Source organism: Schistocerca cancellata, chromosome 7 (genome assembly GCF_023864275.1).
Source record: "Schistocerca cancellata isolate TAMUIC-IGC-003103 chromosome 7, iqSchCanc2.1, whole genome shotgun sequence".
In the NCBI taxonomy this organism is placed as follows: domain Eukaryota; kingdom Metazoa; phylum Arthropoda; class Insecta; order Orthoptera; family Acrididae; genus Schistocerca; species Schistocerca cancellata.
The window spans coordinates 45,138,202-45,145,618 of record NC_064632.1 but is presented as its reverse complement, the minus strand read 5'-3'; positions in this window follow the sequence as shown (position 1 = coordinate 45,145,618).

Below are 7,417 nucleotides of genomic sequence, written 5' to 3'. Positions count from 1 at the left end.
GCATCGTTGGCCGGGAGGCCCCATCCGGGGAAGTTCTGCCGCCAAGAGCAAGTCTAATTTCAGTCGACGTCACATTGGGAGACTTGCGCGTCGGTGATGAGGATGAAATGATGAGAAGGACGACACAACACCCAGTCCCCGAACCGGAGAAAATGTCCAACACGGCGGGAATCGAATCCGGGACCACTTGCATGGGAGGCGAGCACGGTACCACCCAGCTAAGCAATCGGGCTCCTGTTACAGTGTCTCATGGCTTAAGGTACGCGTATAAGTGCAGGCTTTCACCCACCTGATCCATACGGTAGTTTCTCGCTGTAGTATTGCAGAATGGCACGAACCCTAGTATCGAAATATTTTTTACAAAGTGATGAACCAATAAAACACAAAGCTTCATTTAGTTTGAAAGATTAAAGATTTGTATGCCGCTTCTATGAAATAATAAGAGAAAGGAAATAATGGAAAGAGTAATAAATTAAAAAAAACTTAATGCTCATTCATACATAGTAGACAATAAAAATAGAATGTAGCTGGTCTGCTGAATGTGCGTACACAATATGGATTCATCTGTTTGGAGCCCTCAAAAACGGACAAATTGGCACGAAAAAAAGAGTTGTTCAACCTCAGTTTTCACCCTCTTGGCAATAACTTTTCACAATTCCCAAAGATTCGAGAGCGAGGTTATCCAAGAGACTCATGGGTTCAGCAGTAGAGGGTAGGAGGAGTCGGGGCAGACCAAGAATAAGGTACCTGGATTCGGTTAAGAATGATTTTGAAGTAATAGGTTTAACATCAGAAGGGGCACCAATGTTAGCACTGAATAGGGAATCGTGGAGGAATTTTATAAGGGGGCTATGCTCCAGACTGAACGCTGAAAGGCATAATCAGTCTTAAATGATGATGATGATGATGATGATATTACCTATTAATGACATCTCCTCTACAAGTTTACTCGAGGCCAACTTTGTAAATTTGCAGCTTTCTCTGCGGTATGTAATTTCCTGAATTTGTTTAACCAGGTCGAAGAAGCCTGGAAATTAGTAGTCTTCATCTCACATGGAACTCATAACGTCCACACCCGTAGATCTCTCTTGGTAATGGTGCACTGACTCTCATGACCAGGCCTAATTCTTCGAATAGTTTTTCATTCACGCTTTCGTGAGCTTCATTTTGATGCATATTTCTTTCTTCCTGTAAATCTTTCTGCCATATATACAATGAATGTTCAGATTTAACGAAACGAAACTGGCTTCGCACACCGTTCCGTCCTTCGTTTAACTAAAAAGTTTACAGCCCTTTATGTCACTGACAGCTATTACTGTAGATTTATTCTTTGGGCTTGGAAGGTTTTATATTTTTGTTCTGGATTTCATTGGCCCAACAATCGACGTTCGAACCACCGTTCACGGAATCGTCCATACTATTCCTGTTTCATCTAATGTTCCAAAATTTCTAACGAAATGGCGGTCTCATTGCAATGAATGCCCACGAAATTAACTAATAAATAATACACGTGTAGGTCTTCAGGAGAAGTAGGTCATTTCGACTGACTACCACGTACTTTATACGTTATCTTTGAAAACATTAATTGGACTCCACATTACTGTGAAACTTTGGACCTGCACAAAGACCGATGCTATTAGCAAGCGTATACGAATAAATCACAAAGATAATTAATTGCTTCATCTCCATTGGCAACACTTCATGGTACCGCGAAGCTAACTGATAGTTATTATGGATATTTAATGAGTTGCAGCTTCGAGTGAACAGAAACTGTGAACAACTGTCAGGAAAACCATCAACTGAAAAATAAATTGGTTTATAACTTAAGAGTGCGTTGTGTCTTGTTATCTATTTAAGGATGTGCCGTCAACCAAGGATATGTGTTCGCTGTGTTGCGTGGTTTGCTGTCTGCTACAGCTATGGAAGGGGTGTGCGTTTCTCTAGCAAAGTGGTGAGCTACGAGTTTTGCAGTTTTCAACATTTCTAAAAAGAGTCGTCTTAGCTGCTAAAAGTTTGATATTGTGTTTCTTTCTGTAAAAAAGTTTCAGGATAGCTTTCGACATATCGGAGTGGATCGTTCCCTTGTGAGAGTATACGTTCAGAGGTACTTTAAGTGTAACGACTACATAAAACTAATCGCAGGTAAGGCATATGTTACGTTCATATGAAGAATCCTCAGGAAGTGAGACCACTCGAGAAGGAGACAGCGTACAAAACACTCGATCGACGAGTACTTGAATATCGCTCGTCAGTTTTGGGTTCGTACTAGATAAGATTGATACTGGAAACCGCGAATATCCAAAGAAAGAGCAGCGCGTTCCTTTACAGATCCGTTTACTAAGCGAGAAAGCGTCAAGGAGAGTCTCACCCAACTCCATCAGTGGCAATTGTTACAAGAGAGGGGTTTACTGTTGAAAACTTTGGGCGCTCAGGTATACGAGGTGCATTCAAGTTCTAAGGCCTCCGATTTTTTTCCCCGGACTGGAAAGAGATAGAAACATGCGCATTGTTTTAAAATGAGGCCACGTTTATTGTCAATACGTCCCAGAGATGGCAGCACCGTACGGCAGATGGAATTTTACCGCCAGCGGAGAGAACGAGAACTGTTTTAAATACTTAAAATGGCGACGTTTTCCTTACTTGAACAGCGTGCAATCATTCGTTTTCTGAATTTGCGTGGTGTGAAACCAACTGAAATTCATCGACAGTCGAAGTAGACATGTGGTGATGGAGTTATGGATGTGTCGAAAGTGCGTTCGTGGGTGCGACAGTTTAATGAAGGCAGAACATCATGTGACAACAAACCGAAACAACCTTAGGCTCGCACAAGCCGGTCTGACGACATGATCGAGAAAGTGCAGAGAATTGTTTTGGGGGATTGCCGAATGACTATTGAACAGATCACCTCCAGAGTTGGCATTTTCTGTGGGTTCTGTGCACACAATCCTGCATGACGACCTGAAAATGCGAAAAGTGTCATCCAGGTGGGTGCCACGAATGCTGACTGACGACCACATGGCTGCCCGTGTGGCATGTTGCCAAGCAATGTTGACGCGCAACGACAGCACGAATGGGACTTTCTTTTCGTCGGTTGTGACAATGGATGAGACGTGGATGCCATTTTTCAATCCAGAAACAAAGCGCCAGTCAGCTCAATGAAAGCACACAGATTCACCGCCACCAAAAAAATTTCGGGTAACCGCCAGTGCTGAAATGATGATGGTGTCCATGTTTTCCTGGGACAGCGAGGGCGTAATCCTTAGCCATTGCGTTCCAAAGGGCACTACGGTAACAGGTGTATCCTACAAAAATGTTTTGAAGAACAAATTCCTTCCTGCACTGCAACAAAAACGTCCGGGAAGGGCTGCGCGTGTGCTGTTTCACCGAGACAACGCACCCGAACATCGAGCTAACGTTACGCAATAGTTTCTTCGTGATAACAACTTTGAAGTGATTCCTCATGCTCCTTAGTCACCTGACCTGGCTCCTAGTGACTTTTGGCTTTTTCCAACAATGAAAGACACTCTCCGTGGCCGCACATTCACCAGCCGTGCTGTTATTGCCTCACCGATTTTCCAGTGGTCAAAACAGACTCCTAAAGAAGCCTTCGCCGCTGCCATGGGATCATGGCGTCAGCGTTGTGAAAAATGTGTACGTCTGCAGGGCGATTACGTCGAGAAGTAACGCCAGCTTCATCGATTTCGGGTGAGTAGTTAATTAGAAAAAAAATCGGAGGCCTTAGAACTTGAATGCACCTCGTAGATCAGTGTGCGTCGGCTTGGGGTAACCTGGGCTGCCGAGGCGTCCATCCGACTTTCGTTGTACCAGAACATCTAAAACCGGCAGCCTTCCCATTTTCTCTGTCTCGACGGTGAACTGGATGTTTGGGTGCGTGCCGTTATACATTCTTGGAAGTGCTTAAGATCTTCTACGCCGTGTGGCCGGAATAACTTCTTTATGTAACATTTTGATATAACATGCATTAAATTCCGCTCCCTTTAGTCCATCTTCATTTTATCGTTGTGTTGATGACACGTTTACGGTCCGGCCACACAGCGTAGAAACTCTTAAGCACTTCCAGAAACATATGAACAGCGTGCACCCAAACATCCTGTTCATCGTCGAGACAGAGAAAGCGGGGAGGCTGTCGTTTTTCGAGTCTGGTACAAAGAAAGTCAGATGGACGTCTCGCCACTCGGTTTACCGCAAGCCGACGTACACTGATTTATATCTGAGCGCCCAGTGTTTCCACCACCCAGTACAGAAGAGAGCGGCTTTAAATACACTGGTACACAGAGCAAAAACCGTTCCCGACGAAGACCACTTGCATTCCGATATCAGTCATGTGAAGTACGTGTTCCTGAAGAACGGCTATGGCCAGGTGATATCAAGTCAGCACTCACCAAGAAAGGAAACGAGAAAATGTTGAACATTCACGTGATCAGTCACCGATTGCATTCCTTCCCTTCTGCGGCGCTACATCCAGAAAAATAAGCGGAGTCTTGGGAAGACGTATCAGATCTCTTTTCTGACCTCTTAAGGAGATACAGCAGATGTTACGCCCTGTGAAGGACAGTCTCGGCCTCAGGATTCCTGACGTTTACAACATCCTTTGTTAATGCGGGAGCTATTACATCGGTCAGTGCATCCCCACTATTTCCGACTGCTGCGCAGAAAATCAACGGCATATTAAAAGTTGTGAGCTGGAGAAATCTGCATTTGCTGAGCGCAGCGTCACAAACAAACATAAAATACTGTTTAATGAAACAAAAATTTTGTCCCAGGCTCCCACATACTGGAGTCTATAATTAAAGAGGCTGTAAAAATAACAATGTGTGAGAAAAACTTCAACCATGACGGCGGATATTATCGGAGCGGTGCGTGGAAGCGAGCTCTTAATGCAGAGAAGAGCCAGAGATATTCGTCGCAATGTTTACGCTATGGTGGGAGCGGCGCTGCGACTAGTACAGACATTGACACCATCTGCGACAGTATGACGTAACGACTGACGAATTAGAAGCCCTCTCTGGGCTACATAAGGCCACTACAGCAGCGATTTTGACAGTCATTTGCTCCGGACGATGATCATGGACGAAATCGTCGAAATCCCGAGATTTTACCTTGGATTGACGCGTCAGGAACTCCGAGAACGTTTTATACAGCAGTGCCCCCCGAAACAGTTCGTTCACAAGTCGTCGACTATTGGTAGTGTGAATGTGAAATAGGAATGCAGAGAACAATCACAGTTAGACCAACACCAGGTGAACCTGATGTACCGACGGACGGGGACGGTTGAGTATTGTAATTTTTCGAATATTGTGGAGGGTTATTGTGAAAAAAGTCTATGGAATCAGCGGAAGGACTCACTTGTGAGTTCCAAAGTGCTACCGGCTGTGCAGCTGGCACAGTAACTGTGTGTAGGAAGTTACGAGGGCGTGCGGAAAAGTAATGCCTCCGAAATTTTTATTCTGTTCTCAATATCGGTTGAGGTATTACGTGTCATACATATTAGACGGTCGACTTTCCCACTTAACTGACACAAGTGGCAACCCTTTGCCACCAGAGAGCTCCGAATTGTAGCGTGTAGCATGTCTGTGTGTAACATAACCATATCTGTACGCGAGAAACAGAGAGATGTAATCCGTCAGAAAACTGGAAGCTCCAATTCGAAGGGTTCATCCACACATGGAGCACCTCCTCTTCAGATTAACAATGCCAGATCACACACGAACGCTGCGTCATCTGCAACAATCTGACGCTCTGGGTTCACCGTCATCGATCATCCCGACTTAGCCCCATCAGATTTTCATCTGGTTCCAGAACTTAAAAGAGCACCTTCGAGGACTTCACTTTAATAGTGGGGAAGTCGTGCAAGCATAGGTGAGGTTCTGACACCGTCAACAAATTCGAATATTATAAAGCGACAGTGTCAACAAAATGGTCTCTCGTTGGGAGAAATATTTTCGCCGCCAGGGTGTCATGTTGAGACATGTAAACGTGTATAGCCTACATGAAGTATAAAGATGTAGAATTTAATGAAGTTTGTCCAATTTAAAAAGCTTTAAGACTTTTAAAAAATTGGAGGCATTACTTTTGAGCATGCCCTCATAGAAAGAATGGGTTACAGTGGTCGAGCAGCTCTTCATAAGCCACACGTTTCCTTGAGGTGGTTTAAAAAGAGACGTCATGTGATAGAAGATGAGTGGAAACGAGTCATTTGGTGAGTCATCTGTACCCTGTGGCAATCCAACGGAAGCGTTTGGCTTTGGAGAACATATCTTACTAGGGATATATGGAGGAGCTGGTGTTATTGTATGAGAGTGTTTTTCTTGGTTACGATGTGGTACCCTCATTTCACTTAAGTAAACGCTAAACAGGGAAGTATAAAGACACATCTGACAGCACTGCATACTGCATGTGGTAGAGGAGCAGTTCAGAGACAATGATTCTATGAATCAGCTTGACAGTGTCACAAGCAGCATCAGTCAGGCAATGACCTGTGAACAGTTACATTCTTGGAAGGGAATGACTTGTCCAGAGATCCGTCCTGAACACATCGGGAGGAATCAGCTCTTTGACTTCACTCCAAACCTCAATGTCCAACATTACTACCTTCTCCAATTTCGTCTCTTGAGAAAGAATTGGCTGCCCACTCCTCCACAGACATTCAGACACTTCACCGACAATGTCCCAAGATGAGACCAAGTCGTCACAAAGGCGGAGGGCCGAAATACACCATATTCATGTTCAATAATAACTGTCCAGATACTTTTGACCAGATACACAAGTTCTAGTTAACAAAGACCCACATATGAGTTCTTTTATTAGGTAACTGCGAATGTGTGGTTACTATCCGTCATTGACTTCAGTATTAAGTATTATCCCAGTTATCGTAAATTCCCAGGATGAATTTCCACTCTGCACTGAGCTGATATTTCCCGGGAGATTGAAAATATGTGCCGCGCCAGGGCTTGAACCTGGGGCCACGACACTGCGAAATCTCATCCAAGAGACCACCTAAGTTGCTAACAGTTATCAGCGCAAACTATAAAACTTGAAGATGAAGTGGCGTTTCAAACCAAACCCATGCCGCTTCGTCACTTTGCGCCACGGAGACACGACATAACACAGGCGGATAGTAATGCTACGACGAACCTAGTGCATACTGCATAGTTCCAGGTCTTCCTCTAGGTGGAACTACAGTCACGGTGCAGTAATAGCTTTTGGAGGGAAATTCAATAAATCCAAGATAACGAATGGCAGAAAATTAAAAATTTTGGAGGTAATTCAAAATAGGTCAATTGTTCTGCTTATAAAATTTAAAACATAAAACAAATATGGATAAAATAGTAATAAGCGTTTAAATATTTTAATTAGATGTGTTGAAAAAATACTCTGACAGCAAACTGTGTACAGT